The sequence below is a fragment of the Cygnus olor genome, chromosome 19, assembly GCF_009769625.2.
Source record: "Cygnus olor isolate bCygOlo1 chromosome 19, bCygOlo1.pri.v2, whole genome shotgun sequence".
Classification (NCBI taxonomy): domain Eukaryota; kingdom Metazoa; phylum Chordata; class Aves; order Anseriformes; family Anatidae; genus Cygnus; species Cygnus olor.
The window spans coordinates 3,958,552-3,983,337 of NC_049187.1; positions in this window are offsets into that span (position 1 = coordinate 3,958,552).

The following is a 24,786-nucleotide window of genomic DNA, read 5'->3' on the forward strand; positions in this document are numbered from 1 at the left end:
CCCAGGACACAGACAAGGGGAGGCCAACTCCCTGCACACCACTCTGCGCTCGCTTGACGTGAATCATTGTCTGTGGGTTGGCTCTTGAAGCCTGCACGGGGCTGTCTGGCACAAGGCCTGACAGCAGAGCAAGGAGCCCTCTCTCTGCTCCTCTCCTGGGCTTCTGCCCATCTCCGAGTAGCTATTACATGCTCTTATTTCTCTATCAAATGGCAATTCTGCAAAGGAAAGGAAAGATAATTTCTCTCTCCCCAGACACTCATCCAGGAGGGCATCCAGGATGGATCAGCGCTGTGCAGACTGCTGGAAGCTGTGGGCTTCTCGGTTGAGACTTTGGGTGTCCATTTGGGGTGGTCCAAAAGGATTTTTCCCTGCAAGCTGTTGTCCTCTGTCTGGTGGAGATGTTGCTTTGGGGCTTGCTGCAGGAATGTCATCTCTTGTGCCTCTCCACCTGACACAGAAAGCATAGGGATGTGACAGTCAAGTGTAATAACTCCTTAAAAAAATCAAAAACAATGCCCCCAGACTTCAGCAGGTGAACCCAAGGGCAAGGCTGTTGTTTTCTTTGCTCAAAACTCCCCTTCATTCCCACCCGGTGCTGCTGAGCATGCAGATGAGGCTGCTCCTCTTGCCATCTCCATCCAGGTGCCTCCACCACGCGCTGGCACCCAACCAAGGCAGGGCACTGCGGGGTTTTGCTCACTGTGTGCTCTAAATGACAGGCAGAGCCACCAACGTGCCATCCCAGGGGGCTCCACACAGCCCCAGCACACACATCGGGCTGGGTCAGGGGTGCTGGGAGGTGCTCTGCTGCCAAGGGAGGGGATCGGCTCAGCCCCCAGCAGAAAGCTGCATGTCACGTCCTGCTGACCGTGGCTCTGTCACTCCTCCCTCCACACGCCTGCATAGGCGGCAGGAGACATTTTGCAAAAGGGAAAATGTTAAATTCAGCATTTTCCCAACTTCTCTGCCGTGCCTTCGCAGTGCAGCAGCAGACGCTGGGTGCCACGCAGGGCAGTTTCCGTTGATGCAGAGCCTGAGTAATTCCTGAGCGTGGCTCGCTTTATTTACACCCACTCACCAGTCCTCAAATAAATCCAGTGATCTCTTTTTCCAGGGCTCCCTGAGCTTCCAGGCACTGGCTTTGGCTAGAGCTTTCACTTCAATCCAAGATCCAAGCAGAAAAGAAATCACCATGTTTTTCTCTTTCCAAAACTGGGTGTACAGATAAGCCTTCATTCCCCAAACAAACATTCCACTTTCCTTCTCTTCTAGACTGCTTTTTTCTTTGCAGCCAGTTCCTTCCAGCTCTCATAATTCCTGTTGCTTCCCCCTGATCTCTGTCCAGTTATTGAACCTCCTCCTTCCCATATGATAACCCCTCTGGCCATGGAGCTCCGGTTCAGCATCACCAGTCCCTACGATTGCTGCACAGCTCCTAGATCATCTGCCTTTTTATACAACCTGGGACGATGTTTGTCTTTTCATACAACCTGGATGATGTTTGCCATTTTTGTAGCAGCTTGATAGCACTGGCTCCCGTTCACTTTGTGGAACAGAATAAACCCCAGACCTTTATCTGTTGAACTGAAGCCCAGCTCGCCTGCGCAGTCCATCATCCCCAGGCATATTACTTTCTGGCTGCCCCAGCTGAATCTCAGCCTCTTCGTTTTTCAGTTCATTTCTCCAGTTTGTCACAGAGGCATTTGAAGAAGAGTGTCCTTGATAAAGCCATAATCACTGAGACTCCTCTCCTGCACACCTTCTAGATACCCGCACATGGTATATTTGTATCTTTCAATCAGATTTTGCAGAGATTGTAGTTAAATTGATGGGTCTATAGCTCCCCATCTCTGCCCACTTTCCCAATACTTTTTAAAAGTTAGGTGATTTTTTGTCCCTTTTCAGTCTTCTGGTGCTTCCAGAGATAACCCCTAATGACTCTGAGATTGCCGCAGCCAGTTCTGCAAGTATCCATGGCTTAAATTCAGCAGGTTTGGAATAATCTTCCCAGAAGGGTTTTCCTCCTTGCTTCTGTGAGTCAGCAGCTGGCTTATCACCAGGAACAGAAGGGATTATATCCCTTGTAAGCATTTTATCCGCTTATCTGTGGATGTTCATTATCTGTCTATCACTCTCTGAATCCTCCAGAGCCCTTGTCCTCCGTGGTTGTTCTGTAGCACTGAGTTCCCCAAGTCAGACCCTTCCACTCGCCTGAATTTCAGTAAAATCAGAGCCAGGCTATTCTCAAGCTGAAGCATAAGTAGCAATAGTCACAAGTAGCAACAAGAGAAATTTCAACTAAGTACAAGGAAAAATGTTCACAATGGTTGAAGACAGCCTGGATGAAGCCCCAGCCCTGGAAGCATCCGGAGAGCAGCCCTGAGCAGCCTGACCCAAGTTAGCCCTGCTCTGAGCAAGGCTCAGGACCTCCAGATTTCCCTTCAGCCCACGGTTTTGGAATGAAACATTTCCTTCTGCTGTGGCTGGGGTCCCCACTACATCCCTCCTTTTTGGTGTCTCCTTTTCAAGGGCCACCAAGGGGAGGGTCAGCTCCTTCCACCTTCTCCAGCAGCAGCTGCCATGTGCAGCATCCAGCGCCGGGCTACAGTGCCTCTGCTGATGTGCTTCTCCATTCAGAAGCCCCCGGTCCTCCCAGGAAAACCCCAAGACTCTTTCTGGCTGCCCATTGTAGGGATAGGTGGGAAGGGATGGGATGGACACAAAATATTCCTGTGAGGATACCAAAGGATAAAACCTCATTCTTTAATTTTTTCTCAACTTTTCCCCAGTGAAGCATAATGACACCCAACCTGAGTGGAGTTTCAGAGAAAAAAAAAAAAAAAAAAAGCTGTTATTCCTCCAACAGTGAAAGCAGACCTGCAAAAAACTATGTTTAGACAAAAGAGAAGAAAAATGGAAGGAAAAATGACAAAATGTTCTTCCAAAAGACCCACCTGCTGTCTCTGCAGGACAGGCTGCCCTCTGCTTTCTGGAGAATTTGTCTGCGTGTCCAGGCTGGCCACAGCTGTCTGAGCTAAAGCTTTTGTGCAGGCAGGAGTGTGTGAGTAGCCAGCCCCTTTCCACCACCCCAGGGGTATGTCTACAAAACTTCCAGATTTACCCTGACCTGAGAGTTAGAAACAGGTGCCCATATAGACTTCATCTTTAGGGATGGAAAAAAAAGGACCAAAACAAGGGAGAGGCTCTGTGTGGGTCTGGGCAGAATGTGGATTCTGCAACCTGCAAAGCTGGTTAAAATTTAAAATTCCCCTATTCTGCACCCAAAATGACTGTCAGAGTTTATGACATCGTGTGCCCTCAACAGCACTCACTTGTTGGGTCTCTAGTGGCATGTAAGGGACTCCAATCCCTGCTCTTGAAGCATCCATGTCATGAGTGTGGTTTGACCACCGGGCACTTGAGAGTCCTGGATAATCTCCTCTCCTCACATCTCCTTCCCTTTGTAAGAGGGTTTTACTGCACAAGTGTTGGCCCTGCTAACCCACGCTGTTGGGGCTGGATGCTCTTCAGGAAGGTTTGAGTTTTGAGAAATTGCTTTTACTCTAATCGAAAAAAAAAAGAAAAAAAAAGAAAAAAAAAAAAGGAGCATGGGAGAGAAAAGAAAAACACATTTCTTTGAAAAACTCCAGTCCGGCTCTCTCTGCTGGAGAGAAACTCTGTCGTACACAATGGAGCCTGCTTTCTCCTCATGTGAACTGCTTTCAGCTTGCTCAACAACAGGAGATCAAAACCCGAGGAAGAAGTGATTTCTAAGTATCTGAGCATCTTAATGGAAAATTCTCCAGCAATTGCTCGGCTACTTTTATCTGCAATTAGATATTAACATTCCAAACCGGAGTATTTTCCAGGAGAAAATGTAAAGTACTACAAAGTCTTGTCATCTAGTTTTGCTATTTCCCTCAGCCCATGCCCAGCATTTTTTTTCTTTCTTTTTTTTTTTTCTTCCTTATCAGTATGATCAAGGACCTGATGAGGAACACGGGGGAGAGAAATGCCCAGGAAGGGCTGCGAAGGGAGATAATAAGAGGATCTTTGCACTCCAGCGCTACTTGCCTGGCCTCTTATTGACAGAGCCTCCAAGATGCTCAAAGATAGCCTTGCTGCGAGTTGCATTACCTTGAGATTTATTTCAGTGCCACAGAAAAGTGGGGGGAGTGAGGGCAGAGGGAGGGAGGACTGCAAATGTTGCTGTGGGTAGAGTGATTATAACCAGAATTTCTTTTTAATGCAAAAATCTTTAGCCCGACAAAGGATCCATCTCTGGGAGAGGTTTTTCACCACCCGATCCCCCACCCCTTTGCATCAGAGCATTGCAAAATGTACTTGGAAGAGCAGCGAGTTCGTTTTAACCGATAGCATTCAGCGCTTTTTACTGTGCTATTCATCCATATGACAAAGCTGAGAGGGGAGCCCATACTTCTTCCTGACTTTTTATTGCTTTTCAGCCCAGTGGGAACCAGCCGACATGAAAAAAAAGTGGTTTAACCGCAAAATATGTTTAAGCTGCTTTTTTTCTTTTTTCATTTTTTTTTTTTTTTTTTTTTTTTTGCATGTCAGGAGGAAGGAAGAGGGGGAGGTGAATAGTGGTGGCAAAACAGTGGCAAAATAGCAGTCATAAAAATGAACCCAAACCCAACCAAAACGTTGGCGCATCTGTGCCTGTTCCTCTGCATCGGAGGGAAGGACTGAAGATGGAGACAGGTGACGGCCTTCCCGTGCTGGATCTGTCGCATTATGCCACAAGATAAATGACAAGATGGTTTTCGTGTGACTAGGCAGAAGCTGCAGGGAGCTGTGAGGGACCAGGAGGGCTGGGGGTCCTGGCACAGGGCCCATGCAGCAGTGCTCACCCTGGGAAATGGCAACCTGCTCTCTGCCCACCACCTTAGGCTCTCTGAATCTGGCTTTTTTTCAAGCCCAGGCCATGGAAGCATATTTGAATGTGTCTGTCTCAGGGTCATGCACTTTGCTTTTCTACTTTTTTCAGTAGCTGCCTGTTGTAGGCCTCACCAAGTGAGCTGAAGGAGATTCAGGCCATTCCTTGCTCTGAGACCAAACACCCTTGGAAAGCAGGGAGACTGCACTTCCAGAACTTGGACTTTGTAATTAAGTCCCTGTGAATTTATATTCTATTTTATTTTATTTCTAGAATAAAATAGCCTTTGGTTTTCTTTGGAAATGATTTTTTTTAGCCTGCACTTAAATATTTTTTTTTTCAAAATTAGAAAAGAAAAAGAACCCTGTGCTTAACAGAGCTGTTATCAAAGTATATCACACCAGAATGAAAAGGAAAAATGTAACAAATAGAAGGGAAACTGTATTTACATGATCCCAAATGTATTATTTATTTATTTATTTGAAACTAACCCTGCTGATTGACCTGAAACACAAACATTTAATTAGCTCTTTGAAAAAATGCTTACATCTTCTCAAAAAAAAAAAAAAAAAAAAAGAAAAGAAAAAAGGACGATTTCTGATTTGGGAGTCCTGCTCTGTGAATAAAATGGAGGTGTCTGAGCTGTTGCTGTCACCAGACGGTGCAGGACCCCCGTGTCCCTCTCGGCGCCATTCTGCCCCTGCCTCCAAACACCCAGCTTTAGTGATGTGCAGAAATCACACAGAATCCCAGAAATCATCTAGGTTGGAAGAGACCTCCAAGATCACCTAGTCCAACCTCTGACCTAACACTAACAGTCCTCCACTAAACCATATCACCAAGCTCTACATCTAAATGTCTTTTGAAAACCACCAGGGATGGTGACTCAACCACTTCCCTGGGCAGCCCATCCCAATGCCTAACAACCCTTTTGGTAAAGAAGTTTTTCCTAACATCCAACCTAAACCTCCCCTGGCGCAACTTGAGCCCATTCCCCCTCGTCCTGTCACCAGGCACGTGGGAGAATAGACCAACCCCCACCTCTCTACAGCCTCCTCTAAGGTACCTATAGAGAGTGATGAGGTCTCCCCTGAGCCTCCTCTTCTCCAGGCTAAACAACCCCAGCTCCCTCAGCCGCTCCTCGTAAGCCTTGTTCTCCAGACCCCTTACCAGCTTCGTTGCCCTTCTCTGGACACACTTGAGCACCTCGATGTCCTTCTTGTAACGAGGGGATCTGCCCCTAGGAGAGGCCTACAGAGGCCTCAGAGCTTTCCACAACAAGTGACCGCTCCCAGGTCCAAACAACACAACTCTCCACCAGAGAGCTCCGCTCTCTGCTAGAGAGTCTTTCAAGAGTTTCTTTTTCTCATAACCCCTCCCAATAAAGTGATTCTCTCCAGCTGAGCCCAGCCCAGCTCCAATCTCCCTTGCCTTACCTCCTTCCCCACCGAGGGCCTCCTGGCATGCAGGCCATGGGCTGCTGCGTGCAGGCCGTTAGTGCTGCAGCTGCTTGGGTGGACTCAAGGTACTTCAGACTGAAAAGCCACAAAAGATTGTGCTTCTGCCTCTGCCAGCTCCTGTAATCTTCAAACCACTGTAAGGCAGGCTAAAGATGGTAAGAGAAAGGATAGAAGTGTCTACACATGCAGATGCAGGAAGAAAACAAACACCTAGAAATAAATGTATTTCTTATAAAATACAGTGAAGGCATTATCCAAAACCACCTTATTAATTAGTCAGTCCTACTTGGGTACAAAACCCTAGAGGCATGGCAAGGTGACAGTCACAGTCTCACCTGTTCTGAGCCATAAAACATCGAGTCTGCCTATACCTTGGTATGAGGGGGTCACAAAGGCTCTGCATTTGTTAGCATGAAGCGGGGCACAGAGCACTCCAGGACTCAGCAGAGGTCGGTTATTGGCCTTAGTCCTCCTCGCTGGCCAGTCCAGCCCTTGCTGCAAGTCCTCCTGCTCCAGATCCACCGGTGCCCAGGCTGGAGGGCATCAAAAGGAAGTGGAGGTCTAGCAGCACCACAAGGTTCCTCCATCCTTGGGTGGTGGCTGGGCAAGAGTGGCTTGTCTGCCAAGTCTGTAGTGAAGAAATGCTCGCCCAGTTTAAATCAAGAGCTCCCTGAGGGCAGAGACCTGTGCAATGCATGCTAGCTGGTGAGATGTCAGGTGAAACGGATAAATGTCTGTGGCTCAGAATATGGGAGAGGCTGGGTGGAGGAAGAAATGTCCTCGTCCAGCTCAGCAGCCCACAAGCTGGCTCCAGCAGATAGTTCTCGCTTGCTCGATTTCTTCTCTGGCACAAGTCCAAGTGATCGTTCCCCGAAGCTGTCTGCGAAAGTGCTATAGGATTTAATGGGAATGCAGTTGATGGGGTTTTATAGAAAATTAACAGAGTTTATTGGAATCTCATTCGAAAACCCATAGAGTGCAACAGCAGGGGGTGATTTTCTAACAGTCCCAGGGAGAATTACAGACTCCTCGCAAAGGCTCTTGCTCCCAAGACCTGCCATCCTGTGGCCTCTTTTCCCTAAACCTTCCTACCCCTGAAGAGACCTCGAAACAAGAGGTTGTTTCCCAAAAAGCCATTTCAGTTCAGTTCCAGCAATGAGACCGCCTTCGTTAAACATGAGCAGCTGAAGCGTGAGGATAGATGGTCTTTGTGTGTCACCACAGGTTCCTACTGTAGCTTGGTACTTTGGGACTTACAGAAAGTTTTCATCCCAATTCAGGAAAACAGCAAAAAATAATGCTGAGGAATTTCAGCCAGAAAAGACTTTCAAGATTTTTTTTTTCTTTCTAATAAACTGATGCTCTGTGGGTGAGTTGATTGGAGTGCCCTGGGGCTCCTGTCCCCATGTGTGTGACCCACCGGACAGCTTCAGACCTCCTAAAGGAGCGTGCCCTGCCTTGTAAAGCTGTCACCAAAGTCTGGAGGCCCTGAAGGTGGTTGTTGAGGAGTTTGGTGGTTTCCATCAAGGAATGGTCTGTTTTGGCAAAAATTTTGCAAAATTCTGCCAGCATTTTCCAGTGATTTCCTTTTTCTCCTCTTGGTTCCCTACCCCTTGTAACAGCAGCCTGCGGGATGGGTGTCCAGCTTCCCACATGAGATGGGGTTAGGCCGGGACAGGCCATTTCCCACAGCTCCATTTCTTTTCCTTGTCAGTCTTTGGAAAGTCATATGGTGCCTGCTCACTTGAAGAAATACTATTCTTCCTTCTTTTCCTCTTTAGATCACTGAAATGAGAAGTGAGCCCATCTTTTCCTCTCTCCTGGCTGCCTGGCTGCCCAGCCACTCTTTTTAATATTTAAGCAGTGCATGGAGTTTCCTGATTTTCACCTACAAGTCACTGATTTTCAGGACACGATTTGCAGGACACTGATTCCCAAGCCAGGCATCAATACGCACCCACTGGACTTTTTTTCTGGATGTCTTCCTGTGAGCATTTCTCCCAGGACTTTGCAGAGACTGACGCTCAATAGTAAATGCTAAAAAATTATCCTGTGTAGTAAAATGAGGTATGAGGCAGCAAACATGGAAAAACATTTGGACACAGCCTTGCTGCTAGAGACATTTGAATAACCAAAGGGGCTGTTTTGGGGAAGACAGGTTATTTCTGAAAGATAACTTCCTAATGGCACAGCGTCCCTCCAGCCACGCTGCTGTCTTCCATTAGCATCCAGGAGGGAAGATCTCATCCAAGGCCTGCAGCTGAGAGGGAGTTATTGATTTGTTTATTTTGTACGGCCATCGAAAAGCATTCGGTTCTTGTTAAACTGGTGCTGTGGCAGCCTTGGTGGGGAGGGGGGGCTGTGGCCAGTGCCCTGTCTGGACAGGACTGCTCCGTTTTGCATTCCACAATTGCAGCAACCCGATTAGAGATATTGCCCTCGATGCAGGTGTGGAGGGAGGGCTGCTGGGCTTATGAGTGATGCTGAGTGACTGCGCCTCTTGCTGACAGCCAGGAGCATTGCTCTCTGCCCAGCGCTGCCAAAAAGCTGGCCGCAGTACATGCAAGAGCCTCCTGGGGTACTCCATCTTTGTGGGGAAAAAAATAGCACCCTTCCCTCCCCGAGGTTGGAGAACAACAATAAACGAAGAGTAAATTGTTCAGAGATGATCTATTTTGGCTTGGAAACCTGCTCAGAAACTTTCTTCCTAATGCCTTTTCCCCAGTGCAGGCAGCGCTGCTCCAGCCTGCTTCCTAATGACCAGCATTAGTTTGCATTAGATGGATTTGTGATGATTTCTTTCTGCCTGGCTGCTAAGCCTGCAAGCAATTCAAATGAAGTTCAGCTCCCCGTGCCCCATCTGGCAGCAGCAGATCCCCCATCTACGTGTGCTGCCTTCTCAGCTGCTCTCCCTCTCCCACATCCAGCAGTGGGCTGAGCTGCCTGAGCTTCGCAGGCCCACGGAGCTTCGCGGACACATGCTGGGGCTCATTGCAGCCCAGCCCCAGCCATTTCCAGCGACTTGATCTCGGATGCACAATGGGAACTTGGTGGAGGAGGGCAGAGGAGGAGGAAATTGGTATTCGAGTGCTCTGCGCAGCGGCTGGCCTGAGCAGCAGCAGCGGGAAGTGGCGGTGCTGTGGCTCCCTGCTGGAAGTGGGGCCGAGGAGGGAGAGGTGCTCCAGCCCTGGCCCCCACCATCTTGGTCTCTCTGGCCCCTCGTTGATGTTATCACCTGGACTGAGGCAGAACAGGTCAGTATGGTTCCTGCTAATTGCTTTTGGGATGCCGATAGCAGAGGGACCATGGCTACGTGGGGGAAAACAAGGCATGTTATCACGTTTACTGAGTGGTTAGCTCCCAAGTTAAAATCCTAACTCAGAAACTGCGCTGTTCTGAAGACATTTGCCCGTAAGCGACAACATCAGGGTTCATCCTGACCACCCACCACAGTGTTCTGTCACCACCAGGATCTTAAAATATGCCAGGTAATGCAGATTTCAAATCATCCTTTCTTTTTTCTGGCAGTGGAGAGAAGGCCAGAGGGTCTGGGAGAGAAATGGCATCAGCTGGATGTCCTCAGTGCTCCTTTGGAAATGTTTGGTTTCTGCACCCTTGAGGTGACTCCCAGCGGCTGTCAGACACCCCTGAAGGCCAAGGATGGCACAAAGCAAGGCAGAGAAGTGCCACATCAGAGCAGCAGTGATTCCTCTTTCTTCCCGTTCCCCCTCCTCATCTTTGGCTCTAGGCTAATGACACCGCCAGGTACTGAGCGATGGAGAATTGAGCCTGTTGTTTTTACAGCGAAAATGACTGAAAAGTGCCTGCTGGGTCACATAAACCTGTCAAAAGAACAGCTGGGGCTTCCTGCGAGAGGGATAATAGTTAAGAAACCTGAAATTCTGAGAAGAGGGGATTATGAATCATCAGCAGTATTTACAGTACAAGCCCCTGTTCCCTGTTTTTCCTCCTTGTTTCTCTCTCCTTTCCCCATGGCAGGTAAATAAGCCAAGCCCAAAGCACGGCTCTGATGGAGCTCAGACACTTTGACCATCCAAATTGGATGTGTCTGGGGGTCCCCCCACACTGTGCAATGAATCCCGTGGTCTAGCAAAGCGAAGCCATGTGGGGCTGAAACCAGAACATCTGGGCAGCTGCACTTGAGCCACGCAAGCCTGAATGCTATTTAATCTTTATTTTAGAGTGTTATTAGAGCTCAGATGGTGCGGAGACCTACTGGGGCTGTTGCGCATGGGGTTAAAGGCTGGCTGAGCTTTTGCAGCCATGCACATGAAGCTGAGAGCAAAGCTCCCCCCTTCGAGGGCTCATCGGCACCATGTCTCCCTGGGGGGGTGCCTGCAGAGACAGGGATGTGGATGTGTGGCTGCCAGGAGAGAGCAGCAGGTCCCTGGATGGGAGTGGGGGCTGCGATGTGGGGAGGGGAACACGCAGGGAGGGGGAAAAAGCATGCGGTGGTTGGTGCTGGGCAGGTGCCAAGTGGAAATGTAAGAGCAGATCAAACACAGCCGGGTTAATGAGAGTGCCATTCCCTGGGCCTCTCCGAAGTGGGGAGAGCAGGGACGGGCTGGACGGCAGGCACTGAATGATATTCTGTAATTAGCTGGCAAATAGAATATGATATTTAGTGTAATTGCTCGGAAGAACATCTCGCAGCCCTGCTCCATGCATTACGCGCTGAGCGCTGCATCCCAGCTGCCACAGCAACTTTGCTTCCCTTTGTTTCCCCTTGCCTGTCATTTCTAATCACATCGTTCCCAAATTTGATTGCATCATCTCTGAGCTTTAGTTGCTAGGGTAACACCACAAAGTCATTATATGCAGGAGACGAGGATGCAGCCCCCTTGGAGGACCGGTCATTTGACCACCCCCATGTGCCCCCCAGCCCGGATTCCTTTGGCTATCCCTTTTAAAGCAGATCCCACCGAGTAAAAACTGGTGAGAGGCCAGTCAGTGATTTCTGGGGGAGCAGGAACAACATGGGGAACAACCATCTGAACATGAGACAAAAAGACCTGAATAAATTGAGCAACTCAACATGGGAAGAGGGGCCAACAGCAAAACCACGCTGATTTTTAAAGCATGGGGCTAAGGCGATGACCACTGCACCAACTGCCTAGCCCAGACCTCCTTGGGGCTTTTTGCTTGCGTAAAGGCAGACAGCCCCGTGGTCTGTGTGGGGTTTGTGGAGGCCAGGGCAGAACATGCAGTGAGCAGATGTATGAGCGACATAGGTTGGCTCGGCTGAGTCCAGGTGTGTATTCGTGATGCTGCTACGTCTCTGCAGCAAGACGAGGAGGTGATGGCACACCAAAACTGTTCTGACACAAGTGATGGTAGCGGTGAAGACGTCATGGAAGAGGTTTCAACAAGGGCTACCAGAGTGCAGTGTGTGCTGGTTGGTAGAGCAGCCCCCAGCTCCATCCCCTCTTATTGCTATTGATCCCTGGGCTAGGAAGGTGCAACCGGTACGTGGCCATGGGTGCATGCTGCTGCCCAAAGCTTGCTCTCGGTGCATAGCCCACGGGTGGGAGGTGTGCAGGGAGCACGGTGGCTCTGATAGAGCTGATCTGACCCCACAATAAGCCCTGGGTGCAGCAGGGCTTGCCATCACCCCCTGCCCAACAACATTTCAAACCCTTCCTCCCCCAGCACGGGCTGCAGTCCTGCCCAGCAGTGTCTCCAGCCCATCAGCCACCTCCATCCCTGCCTTCCTCTCTCCCTGCCTGCACCAAGGGCCATCCCTGCGGCAGTCGGCTCCTTGCTTTTCTACCCCACCACCTCCCCGCTGCCTGCGGAGCCAGGACGGGGAGCTCCCAGCCCCCAACAGTGCAAGGCAGGGAGATGAAAGATATTGTTTTTCAGGTGGAATAGCTTCCAAAACGGTACATTTGCAGTCAAAGTGATGTTTGGAATGCATATGAACCACTGCCTGCAGCAATAAGAAACAAAGACATTAAAGTTTAGATAGCAGTGTTTTTATTTTTAACCAAATGAGTCAGTCTCCCCTCTAGCTCCGAGCAGGGGAGAGAGAGACTTGGGCACGGCGAGTTCAGAGCACTTTAACCCCATTGGGATCCTGCTGCGGGGAAAGTTCAAGCAGCCTGCTCGGTTTAATTGTGTCTGGAAAAGGTATTTAAACCAAAGTTGCCGCTTTGATAGTGCTTCGGTTGGGTGGATTTTTTTGTTTGTTTCCCCGGATTTATTTATTTATTTACTTTGAAATAAGAGCTATCTTTCCCTGTTTTTCTTACTGTCTCCCTATTCTGAGTCTGTTTTGCCCGTCACAATAATTGTTGAGCGATCTCCCAACCGTATCTCAACCCTTGAGCCCTTTGCATCATATTTTCTCCCCCTTCCCTTTGAGAAGGGGGAATGAAAGAGTGGCTGTGGCTGAGCTCAGCCACCCACCCGAGTAAAACCACCCCACCACATGTGCATGGCTCCTTTTCTCTTCTGCACCACAGCCCCGTCTATTCCTCCAGCAGCTTCTCTCTCCATCCCAGCCTGTTTCCAAGGTTCCTATCCCCGTAGCATCTACAAGATGAAGCATTCAGCTGTTCAAAAATGCCTGGGCTCTTGCCTTGGCCTCCTTCTCTGAGAGCACGGCTCCCACCACGGCACAAAGCTCAGCATTCCCACCCCAGACAAGCTTAATTCAGAGCGAAGGCTTATGTCCTCGTGCTGGATCAGGCAGTGAGGGCTCGGCAACTTGCAGGGAAAAAAAAGCCTCAAATAGATGGAAAATTACAAAATTACATCACTACCTCTATTTATTGGTTTTCTATGCCATATGGAAATTTATGTAAATATTCAAAGGAGAAACAGGCCCTGGAGCTCTGGTGAGTTCGCCAACGTGCCACCAGTGCTTGAAATGTTGGCCATTGTTGATGCTTTAGGAGAACAGAGTGAGCGAAATGAATTCTGGCTCCAAGAGTTGTCCAGAGACATGGCTTCATTTTTTTTTTCCAACACAATGCCTACTGTTCTCATGAAAAAAAACATCCCAGAGTCCCCCAGCTGCTCCAGTGAGAGCTGGCTGCTCAGCCCGATCCCAACCAGTGCTCAGCACGTGGGTTTGACTATGGAGCAGGGATTTTTTGCAAGCATTTTCCCTTCCCCAAAGCTTACAGAGGAAGGTGTGGATTTGCAGAGAAGCTGTGCATAGGCAGGTGGGGGTCTCATGGCATCCGGAGCAGTGTGTCCACGCGGGGCTTTTACCATGGGACAAAGGGGACAAAAGCTGCTTTGAGCAGGTGATGGGGGACTGGGGCTCTCCGCTCCCCAGAGGTGTAAGGTTTAATCCCACACGTGATCCTCGAATGACACGGAGGCTTTCTGAGAGTGGAGGTGGAGGTGGAGGGGGAAGCCTGCCAGCCAATATGTGCTACGGCCATCTCTGTCCATTTCTTACGGGGTGATATAACCTGCTCCTCCCTGGAACATCTGGGGAAATAGGAAATGTCACCGTGAGCGATGTCCCCATTATCTGAGCTGAATGGAGCTGCACTGTGCACTGGACCAAAGGTTCATAGCCAAAGTGTAAAGTCGTGTGGGCTTTATACACATATATACATGTATATATATATAAAAATATATGTGTAAATGTGTATGTATGTCTAACTTATATCCATTTAGATGTAAAAAGTGGTCCACTTATAGAATCTCATCTTCCTTTCATTTTCTTTGTTTCATTTTTCTAAGGCTCAGCATTCTTTTTTTTTATTGCATGGGGAAATTTTTATTTTATTTTTATTTTTTATTTTTAATTATTTGGCACAGCTTTGGAAGGAAAGCTGGGATTTGCAGAACACACGGAGAAGTCTGAGCAAAGTTTTCCTGGAATAATAATAATAATAATAATAAGCTATTCCTGTGAAATAAAGCTGGAAAAAACTCCCAGCTATGCAATTTCCTTGCTTGTTAATAATTATTGGAAGTTCAAACAGTTTTGACATAAACATTACCACTGGTGCTTTGAACGTGCGTAATGCTTTATATGTGCTAAGTGTTATTATTATTTCAAAAGACTTATGTCTTGAGTAAATTATAATTCGGGTAATTGCATTCTGCCTACCAGAACCCATCCTGCAGCTTCACTGGAGTGTGGAAGTTGCCTTTGCTCCCTGGCCTGCCCCGCTTTGCTGTGCCGCGGTGTGTGATTAAACATCTGCTCCCTGCTCCCGGCGGGAACGAGGATGCGTTTCAGGGGCAGGGTCAGAGCTGGTGAGGTAACACCACTAGAGAGAGGTGCTCACAGCAGGGAAAGCGAGAGAGGTGAGGCCGCAGCTGATGGAGGAGGTGGAAAAGGATTTGCTTTTCCATGCGTGCTCGCTGCTTTGGGAATTCAAGCCAGTGTTGTGTTGAGCTAGCTCAGAGTTTCAGAAGAAACCCTAGATTTAGTGTGACCAGCTAACACCCCCAAGGTGCCCATCCCTCCCCAGCAAAGTCAGTACTAGCGTAGTGCTGTAAGGTAGGTATATTCAAGGCGGTCGTGGTTTGCTGGCCCTCTGTTGACAGTGCTCTTGTCCAAGCCTTTCCGGTGTTTGGATAATGGGCTCTGTAACACCGTGGGAGGACGGTGATTCATGGTTATGCCTGCCCTGTAGGTGCACTCAGAGGTGTGCTCCGTTCGGTGGGGCACTGGTCGGAAATGAGCACAGGACCTGTGGTAGGGGTCCAAAATGGTTTCACCCTGACAAGGAAGAAAGGTGGTGGTAGGTGTAGACCAGATCAAGCTCCAAGTCAGATTTGGCTGAGTCATTTTGGGGAAATGGTGCCATTAACCCTTAAAACACTTTGAACTGGGTCTATAGGGCCAATTCTTGCTTGCCTTTGCCCTCTCCTAGCTCTGCAGCGGGCTCTGTTTCTGGCAGAGACAAAACACTGAGCACCCGGTGGTATGTCTGAAGGACCCCCTGAAGTGCCTGCGAACCGGTGCAGCAAGTGTAAAAACAGGCAGAAAAGCCTCCATTGGGCAAGATTTCTTTCCCCAGGGTTATTTCAGTTGTGGTATGCGTGGAAACAGCAAGTTCCCACTTCAGTTGACAGCTCTTGGGAGGGGTCTGGTGTTTGGCAAATGCTGAGGCACCTCCTGCTTCTCCAGTGGTGTTCAGCAGAAATGATGGATGCTGCTCAGCACTGCGCTGTGAACCCTGAGCTCTCCTAAACAGGGAGATTAAGGGAAGGGGAACAACGACGAGTTTGTCCTTTAGCTCTGAGTAGGATGGGAACAGGAGCAGGTAGGTGGAGAATGGAATTGGGTGCTTGGTTTTTATTTTTACCAGTCACTGGGGTCCAGAACTGGAGCTGTAAGAGAGACACAATTCCACTGATAAAAGCATGAGAATTGGCCCTCAAGGACTCCGCAGTGGGGTAGGACTAATATGAGTCATCAGTCATGGCAGTGAATAGGGACATTAACATACTTTTGACTAGCATGTGCTAGCATGAATGCAAACTAGAATGAATCTGACAAGTGCACGAGTCATCGAGCCTCCCGTGCTCCAATGCATCGCCAGCCTGCGTACCTCAGCAGCTCTGACGTGGCAGATTTCTTCTTCGTATGCAGAGAGTATGTGCAGAAAGTGTGCCCTGCGTGCGTTGGGCTCATCAGGGAGGAGTTTGTTGCAGAGCTCATTGCCTCACGGGCAGTGGGCATTATTCCATCTTCTGTGGGTTTTTAGCCACTGGGCATCCGGACAGCACGGATCTGCAAGGGTGACGAGTCTGGGTGCACAGACCTCACTGCATCAGTGCTGTGGGGCTGATCTGGGCATTTGGACCTCTGTTGTTGCTACTCCAATTGAGTGAGCAGCCAAAAAAATCAACCAAAGTCCTCAAATACACCCTAGATGAAGTTCTCAGGTGGAAGCAAATGGCACACCTCACCATTCCCAAAAATATGGCATCCCTAGAATGAACCTATCTCAGGGTGTAAATTATCTGGTGCAATATTGTGCTGGTGGATGTTGTTGAAAGCCTATGGAACCATGAATAAATAAGGAAATATGGGCAATAGACCCACACAGAAGCATCCCGAGACCTGGCTTGTTAAGCCTTGTTCTGAACATGTCTCTTTTGCAGTTTATGCCTGTAACTAGGAATTCAATTTCTCTGCTTTTAACCAAAGATTTGATTTTTCAAAAACATGTGAAACAAAGCAGAAAATGATGATATAAAAAAAAAATGAGAGGAAGGGTGGGGAAGCCTACTGGCATGAAAAGAAAATCTTCATTTTCCTGTCTGTGTTTTTGCCCTTTTAGTCTTTGGGAGTAACAGTTTGTGCTGGTAAATTCAGCATTTTTTCGGGATAGGAAATAGGAACTCACCATACACACAGAAACTTGTTATTTTATACCTTGCTGCCAGCATGGATCTTAATCAGCCAGAAAAACTCAAAATGACAAACAAACAAGAGACAGCTTTGCTATCTGAGGTTCATTAGCTCCTAGCGACCTTTTAAATCTGCAAGAAGCCAAAGAGAAATGTTCAGAAAATGGGAGGGCTCTCAAGTCATTTTCCCAGTAATTTCCACCCATTCTGCAGTTCCCCCCATAACAAATGGCACTTCTTGGTTGTTTCCCCAAGGTTTGCATTTATCTGAGCAGACACAGAGTGGAGCTTTGACCCACCATCCATAAGGGGTTGGGAGGCAGTCTCCCTGGAGGAACGAAGCCTGCTTCGTGTCTCACAAGGTTATTTCAAGCTGACTCTCAAGGGTATCATTGTCCTCATGTGGGAAGCCGGAAACGTGAGCAAGGGGCAGCCAGATTCATGCTTGGCACAAACACACACCGGGGAGCCATCAGTGCTGTGCGCTGCGCAGGGTTGGATGGAGGTTCATGGGGAGGAGCTGACAGCCAGCACAGAGCTGGGCTCGGGGATGCAGCCAGCAGTGCGAAAGGCAAGGTGAGAGCCCAGTGTGGATGACGCACTCTTTGGCATGCAGAGTGGCCCCTGGGCCATGGGAACCAGTGAGCAGAAAGCACTGAAGGGATCGGTTCATGGACACAGGCAGGCCAGCCATCAGGTTGCTTCTCCACGGCAGGTGCCCAGGGCTAGCTCTTCGGCAGCTGAGAACAGCCCTCACCTTAGGTCTATGTGAGGCTAACCCTCTGCACCTTCCCCTGGAATTTTCTTCCATGGGGGATGTCACGATGCTAGGCTTTCTTGCTTAACTGGAACAGAGGCAGCGGATGGACATCTTCATGCAGCAAAACGTTGCCCTCTCATCAGTTCTCTCCAGCTTGAGATATCACTGTCTCCAGCTAGAACAACGACAAGAGGAACATTGCCGAAGTGGAAAGGGCTGTTTTAACTTCCCCTGAGGCCACGTTGTATGATCCCAGAAAGTGCTGCTCTGTCGTGATCATAGCAGAAGAGCCACTGGTTGTAGGTGGAGAACAGAGCAAGGCAGACAAAGCATCAGAGACAGATGAGACATTCAGGGGAGTCAAAACAAGTGGCCCTAAATGCAGCTGGGGAGATGTTTTCTGTGTTTTACTGATGTTATTTAATGAAAGAAAAAAAAAAGAGAAAAAAAGACTTTTCAAAGAAGAGATATAAGACGTGACCCATGTACTTACAAGACCGTAGTCCTCTTTGACAACCTCTGTGAACTCCCTCCGTTGAAGAAAGAAGATGAAGAACTTTTGAAAAGAAGGAGAAACTAGAAGATAGAAGCACAGACTAGAGAATGGAAATACCCTTTCCACCTCCCAGAAGAGAGCTTGCAGTTGGACTGTCCTCTCAGCCTGATGGTAGCTCCTGGTGCCCTCACTGGGAATTACTGGAACCAGCGGGGTTGGAACCCAGTCTCATCCTGGCACTGTCCACTGGCAGCATGGAGGAAGAGGAGCCCAGCCATGAATAGTGATGAAGCTAGAAGAGGTCTACATCACACAGGAGCAGCTGGGAAGGATAATTTGCCATCTGTGCTAAGTGGTTTCACCCCAGTGCTGTCGGTCACACCAGAATGCAGAATCGCAGAGACCTCATATTTATTGTGAGGAGGGGAGCAAAAGCAGGGGGAGAAACCATCTGTGGGAGGGAAAACGGACAGTACGTGTCCTTGGAGAGTCACATCCAGAGGGGTCTGAGCTCGAAAGCACCTGGCATATATCTGGCACCTGTGACACTGCAACAGAGATGCTGAAAGCAGCTGCACGAAGCACATGGCTCAGGCTGTGAGGGAACAGCAGGTAGAGGCTGATGGTGTCAGGGATTTGGGAAGGAGCAGGACTGCTGGCTGTGCTTTGCTTCCAGAGCTAGAGGGTGGGGGTTCTCAGGGCAGGGCCCTCTAGTGCCCTGCCTTCTCCTGCTGCTTTGTGGTGCGGGTTATTGCTGTGGGAAGGAGGAGAGGAAGGGCTAGGAGGTAAGGGTAAGGAGTGGGCAGATTGCTGAAAGGTGTGTCGTAGCTGGAAAGGAAAAGGGTGCATGAAACCAGCTCCTGTGTCCCACCACAAAGTGGTTCAGGCTTCTGCTGTGCTAGATGCTGTCTCAGGTCTGGATGAGGCTGGATAAGGTCTCGGGGAATGGACTCCGGTGCATGTTCATCCGTCACTGACATTTGTACAGGCTTTCTTGAATACTCACTGGATAATTGCTTTCAGTTCAGTTAATTCAAACACGGAGAATAAAGTAGAATCTGCTTTCAGAGTCCCTTGTATGTCTTTGTGATGCAATGCTCTGTAAAGTTGCCTGTAAATTCATGTGGGAAGCCCTAATGGTCTTTAATTTTTAGGCCCACCATTCGGGGCCTCCCTTCATTAACCTCCCAGCCTGGATGATCAGTGAGCAGAGTACCTTACAGACAGAAGTTAACGCACTATGAAGCATCGGGGACAGGATCCTTGACAGGGCACACCACCTTTTTCTCCCAGCAGTCTGACAGCACTGCAGTCCTGTAACAAACCAGAGAAGGAACTGAGAAGCGTCGACAGGCTTCTTCTCTCCCGGACTGTTAATTCAAACCTGGCTCTAGGCCATTAGTGTTTTCACACTATTACCTTCTAATGGCTTCTTGCTCCTGGCTCAGCTCTGACTTGGTAAGTCACAGCTGTGTGCATTGTCAGCTCTAGCCTCCCAGTTAGCCTCTTGCTGGGAACCTCAGTCAAGATTATGACTTGTGTCCGTGCTATGGAAATAGCCCGTGTGCGGCAGCTGCTCTCCAAAGCTGCTCCTTCCAGCACTCACCCAACAGGTGTCATCAGCCGCTTCCCTGCCGCCGTGGATGGCATCACCTGCTCCAACAGAAGGTGTGCTTGTAGCCCGCACCCCCTCGCTGTGTTCTCTGGGTCACACAGGCTGCTGATGAACCTGTGACAGATTTTGGTAACCGTGCTCCATCTTTCAGCTCGGATGCTGGAGACTTGCAGTAGAGAGGCTTGCAATACGTTGGCAATAGTCAGAGCTGCAGTTTTATCTCCGCATTTCACAGGCTGCTGGGTGGGAAGAAGCACCTCGAAGACTTCACTGTGATGTGATGAACGTGGCCAACAGTTGTCCGGTCAGATACAGGAGTGTTGCTGACAGAGATGTCATGAGAAAGCTACATTTCCAAGTTTTTAATCTAGTTCAAACATGTACGAATGCAGGGAAATCCCATGGCCTCTTAGACCAGAGGTCAAACTATTATTTTTTTTTTAGCCTTAGGACCAATGGTTCCATGAGGAGGTCACATCAAGGAGCTAAGTAGGGCAGTATGATGCAGCCAGGACCAGCTACGTGAGAATGGATAAGCATCAGTGTTTAGGCAACATACGGTGGGCTTCAGGCCTATCTGTAGGACAGGTGGATAAGGACTCAGCCCTTCTGTCTCCTTTCTATGCTTATTCTGAGGATAAAACAGGAGGTTTCAATGTGCAGGCCCAGCTAACTAGCATGAAATTCATTTAAAATTCAAAACTAAATTGGAAAAAAATAGCCCCTAAGAGTTCCATGGAAAATCAATTACTCAGCATGTGAAGGTGATGCTGAGAACACAGCCCCACAAAAATGGCAAAATTCCATGCAATTTTTATCTATTCTTCCTGCAATTTCCCTCCCAAGCCTATTGATATTTTAAGAGATGGATGAGTTTCTTTCTCTAGTTTTAGATATGCTTATTAGAGCTGGAGGGTGGAGACACCAAGAAAGAAAAGCCCAGTAAAAACACAATGTAAATAAGGTGATATTACTGTGTGAATTACTCATTATATTTTGTTTAGAGCCATTGTTGGCTGGAATGGCTCTGAGATTGAATTGCGCTGCAGAGCCCTAGCTGATTTTACCCACACTCATTCATGGTCGGGGACTGAATTGGAGCTGGCGAAGAGGAAAGTGTGGATGGAGGAGGGGAGCCAGCTGGGGAGGTGGGGATCTGCAAATAATTTCTTCCTATGCAGAAACTTTCATCAGACAGATGAAGAAACCACATTAAAAATTACACTTTTGGCTTAATAAAGCCAGACTGACCTGATGCATGTCTAGGTGACCAGCTTTGAGGAGCGTGAGACCATCTTGCTGTCCTCAATCATATCTTCTCCCCTGGAATGAGCATTTGTGGTGGAGGAGCTCAACGTGTGTTTGTGACTAGGAAGGGGGAGATGCTGTACAGCTGTTAATAGCACTGAGTCTCCTCTGCTTTCAGTCAATAGTGCTCTGAGATGGGTTTGAACCTGTGACCGAGGAGCAAACAGCTCATCAGTCTCCCCTGTCCGCACCTCCATCCCCTGATGTCCTTGTGGAGCTGCAGTGATGGGCAAAAGGCTAAGGGCATCCCCACAGCATCCCCACCGACGTCTCACTTTCCTCAGAGCATGCTGCCAGCTCTCTTGGCTTTGCACATTTGGGAGATGAGGCTTTCACATTGTCCACCTGCTGCTGGCTGGAGGATGCGCAGTGGTGTGAAGGAGAGAGCATTTGACAAGGTCACTGTAGGGCATGGGGACACTGGGGTACCAGTGACTCCAGGGAGTCTGATAAGGGAGAACAAGGGCATGGTGGAGATGGGAAGAAATAAGGGCTACTGTCAGCCTTTGTGGCCTCTCCCCAAGGAAACACCTTCACAGAGGTGGGGGAAAGAAGGGAATATTTTTTCATCAGGAGGGGCACAAAGGGGCCAAAACATCCTGCTGTAGCTCCTGTGAGGACATGTGCAGCTGCGTGGTGTCAGTGAGGGTTCACATTGGCTTATCGGGGCCGTCTCACCACGGCCGTGTTGCCTACACAAGGTGGCAATCGCTGGCAGGGCATGGTGAGACCTGTGGCTGAGAGGTGGGGAAGGGTAGGTAAGAAGACACAGAGCTGCTTTGTGTTAACATCCATGTGTCCTCGTTCTGTCATTCTTTGCTACAGGGTTTGGGGTTTTGCCTCCTTGTTCCCTTTTGCACCAAGGCAATATCCCTGTGCATACTCTGCTCTCAGTTCCTCTGCCTGGGTCTTTGGGTTAGCTGCATGGGGGCACAGTGGGCACAGGACAGGGTGCTGCTAACCCAGGGTAGGGGTTTGCTGTGTGATCTGACATGGCCTGGCCTTGGAAGAGCTGCCACCTGTGAAAGGGGACAGGGAGAGGATTTTCTGCCTCCCCTTTCCTTAAACTATCTCTCATCTGAATACAGTGGGGGAATTAGAAGGGGATTATCTACCAGCAGGAGAGGTGTAATTCATTTCTGCCACTGTCCGCATGTCAGGTTTGATTTTCATTTCAGATAATGTCAAGGCTAGATTAAAGTCCTATCATCTAGGTGGGAAAAAAGACCCATCCTTCCCACCCATCTCACTGAGACACCAGGACAGTCACTCCCAAACCTCTCTTCTCTCCTTCTGCACTCATTTGAGTCTGGGCACACAGCTAAGGCTCCTGCACGGGAACATAGGACAGCCCCGCAGCACAGGGCATCCACCCCAGTGCAGGACATCCGCCCCAGTGCCAGCAGAGCCCCCTGTCCTCCACGTGTCACCCCCAGGATGCTCGTGTGGTGCCAGGGTGCTTTGTCTAGGGATAGAGAATGGGGCTGGGAGGCACAGTGTATGGAAACTCAGGAAATGAACTTCCAGTGCAGGAGAGCGTGCAAAACGCAGGGAAAGGTGAGGGGTGGCTGGCCTGACCCGTAAAGAAGCACAGGTAGAGGTCCCTGTTATGGCTGTCTGTTCCCAGGTCCCCTTTCTGGGATGCGTGCAGAGTACAAAAGGGTTATTGTCTTGGGGAGAGGTTATTCCTGGCTCTGCCAGGAATGGAAAATTAGAAAATGGAAATGAGGGATGTCACTTAGGATGGCACCAACAAAAGAAAGAGGCCTTTAAATTAGATACCTATATCTGTGCTTAACAGCTAATGAGAAGCAGCATGCAAGGAGGATGTTTCACCTCTCTTGGAAGTGGGTGCTTTGGTGGTTTAATATTATTCCTCCCTCGGCCTCTCCCTTGCATGTGCCGGGTCAGAGGCAGCTCTGCTGAGCTCCAAGAGCTGGCTCAGACTCGTGCTCCTGCTGGCTGTGGCTCCTGGGGTTTGCAGATCCCTGCTCTGGTTTCCTCTCCTGCTTAAAGTGGTCTACAGAAGCGGAGCCGCTTTGCTGGAATAAAGATGCTGTCGCACGCCTTGAGATTTGTGGATGGGAGGAGTGGAAGCGCCTGGTTATGTCTTCTTCCCTGAGCGAAAGCAGACACAGGTAGTTCCTGCTTCTGCTCATCCAACATTTAAAGCAAAGTGCTTCTGACAAACAAAGGGGAAGATGGACTTTATTAAAAATAAACAAATCTCTTGAGATCTGATCATGCACCGATAACTCCTCCTGGCGTGTACTAGGATTTCATTCTATTTCTTGGTTATTGCAGACAGCGGCGATGAAGAAATGCTGCTCTGGTACTGATACAAAAGGCCTGCCGCCGAGCGGCGTGTGTGCAGGTGGATGGGTGATTCTGATGTTTATCGTGGCAATTAATGTGCTGGTGGACTCTTTTCATTACAGCTGGATTGAATCAGTGACAGAGTCAAGCCAAGCAACGAGCTGGGTTTTCCCATTGAAAAATATATATATATATTGGAAATATGATTAAAAAATAATTAGAATAAAGGGGCGGACAGCATCCCGAAGGGTGCTCAGCATGTCTCTTCATCCGTTTGTTCAGTCTCTCCATCCTTCCCAGCTGAAATTCAGCTCTGCTCAGCAGCTGTCCCAGCTGTGCTGTGTGCACCCTCATGAGCCCCAGCCTGGAGCAGGGCACTGCCTGTGGGAGGTGGCCGGGCTGGCTCTTGGCTTTGCCTCCTGCATCAGTCGGTTCTTCTCTAAATGCCTCAGGACACAACACAGAGATAACTCTTCCTGCCCCCTTGGAGATGTGGAGTGGCAGAGAGCTGATACCATCACTCCATCATCTGCGTTTAACAAAATTCACTTTTCAGAAATGTAAATCATTTGCCTTTTGGTGATTTTACCACGTCTGCACTGAGTTGTTAACATAGAATACTTTTAAGAAAGATCCATTCTGCTTCACCAGGTATCAGTGCACACCGTGACTTCCTTGTCGTGTTGTGACAACACTGGACAACTTCTGGGGAGCAGCTCTCCTGCCCCGGGTGGTTTGAAGAGCCATGATGCAGAGATGAGTGTTGCGAATCAGCTCAAATTGGTTTCATCCTGCCCAGCTGGTGTGAGATTTGCATACCCCGATTCAGGCTTGCAAAGAAACCTGGACTCCAGCTCAACGTTTTTCTATGTTCACCATGCTCAGCCCTTGTGTACCAGCAAACTCATACCCCTCTGCTCAGCTCTGCGATGCTGGCTGCATCCCCGTGGGAGCAGGAGGTCCAGCCAGCCCTGCAGGCAGAGGATGTGGATTGTTTCTGCTGGACATATGGTCCATGTCCCCAAGCTATGAATACATACAAGATTTTAGGGATTACCAGGGTGTGACATGCTGGGGAGACCTAAAGCCTGGGTTTGGAAACAGCTGGGGATGGCCGCTTGGATGCCTCACTTTGCTGGAGAGAAGCTGGGCCTGCCTTAGGCTGGCACTGGCTGTGTGTCTGGGCATGAGTGGGTCCAGGCTAAAACTCTACAAGGTGTTGGGCATCATATGTGAAAATGTGCATGTCGACAGAGCCCTAAGCACAGATTCCCTTCATGTCCTGCAACACATGCAGCAAGTGACTGGGCACGGCACTACAGCTGGTGCTGCTGGAGTCTGTTTGGGGCTCCAGAAATCTGGACACATCCCTTCAAACTGAGGTCCTGTGACATCGTCCTTGGGGATACCTCTGTGAAATGGCACTGATAGGGGGCTCAGAAACACCCGGTAATGAGTCAAGAGCTGGTCAAGTGCCTGGGATGCACAGCTTGGGCAAGGAGGAGAGCCCTGTGGGAGCTGAGATAGTCCAGTGATGAGCAAAAGCTGCCACGGGACAATGCCATATCTCTGATTTTA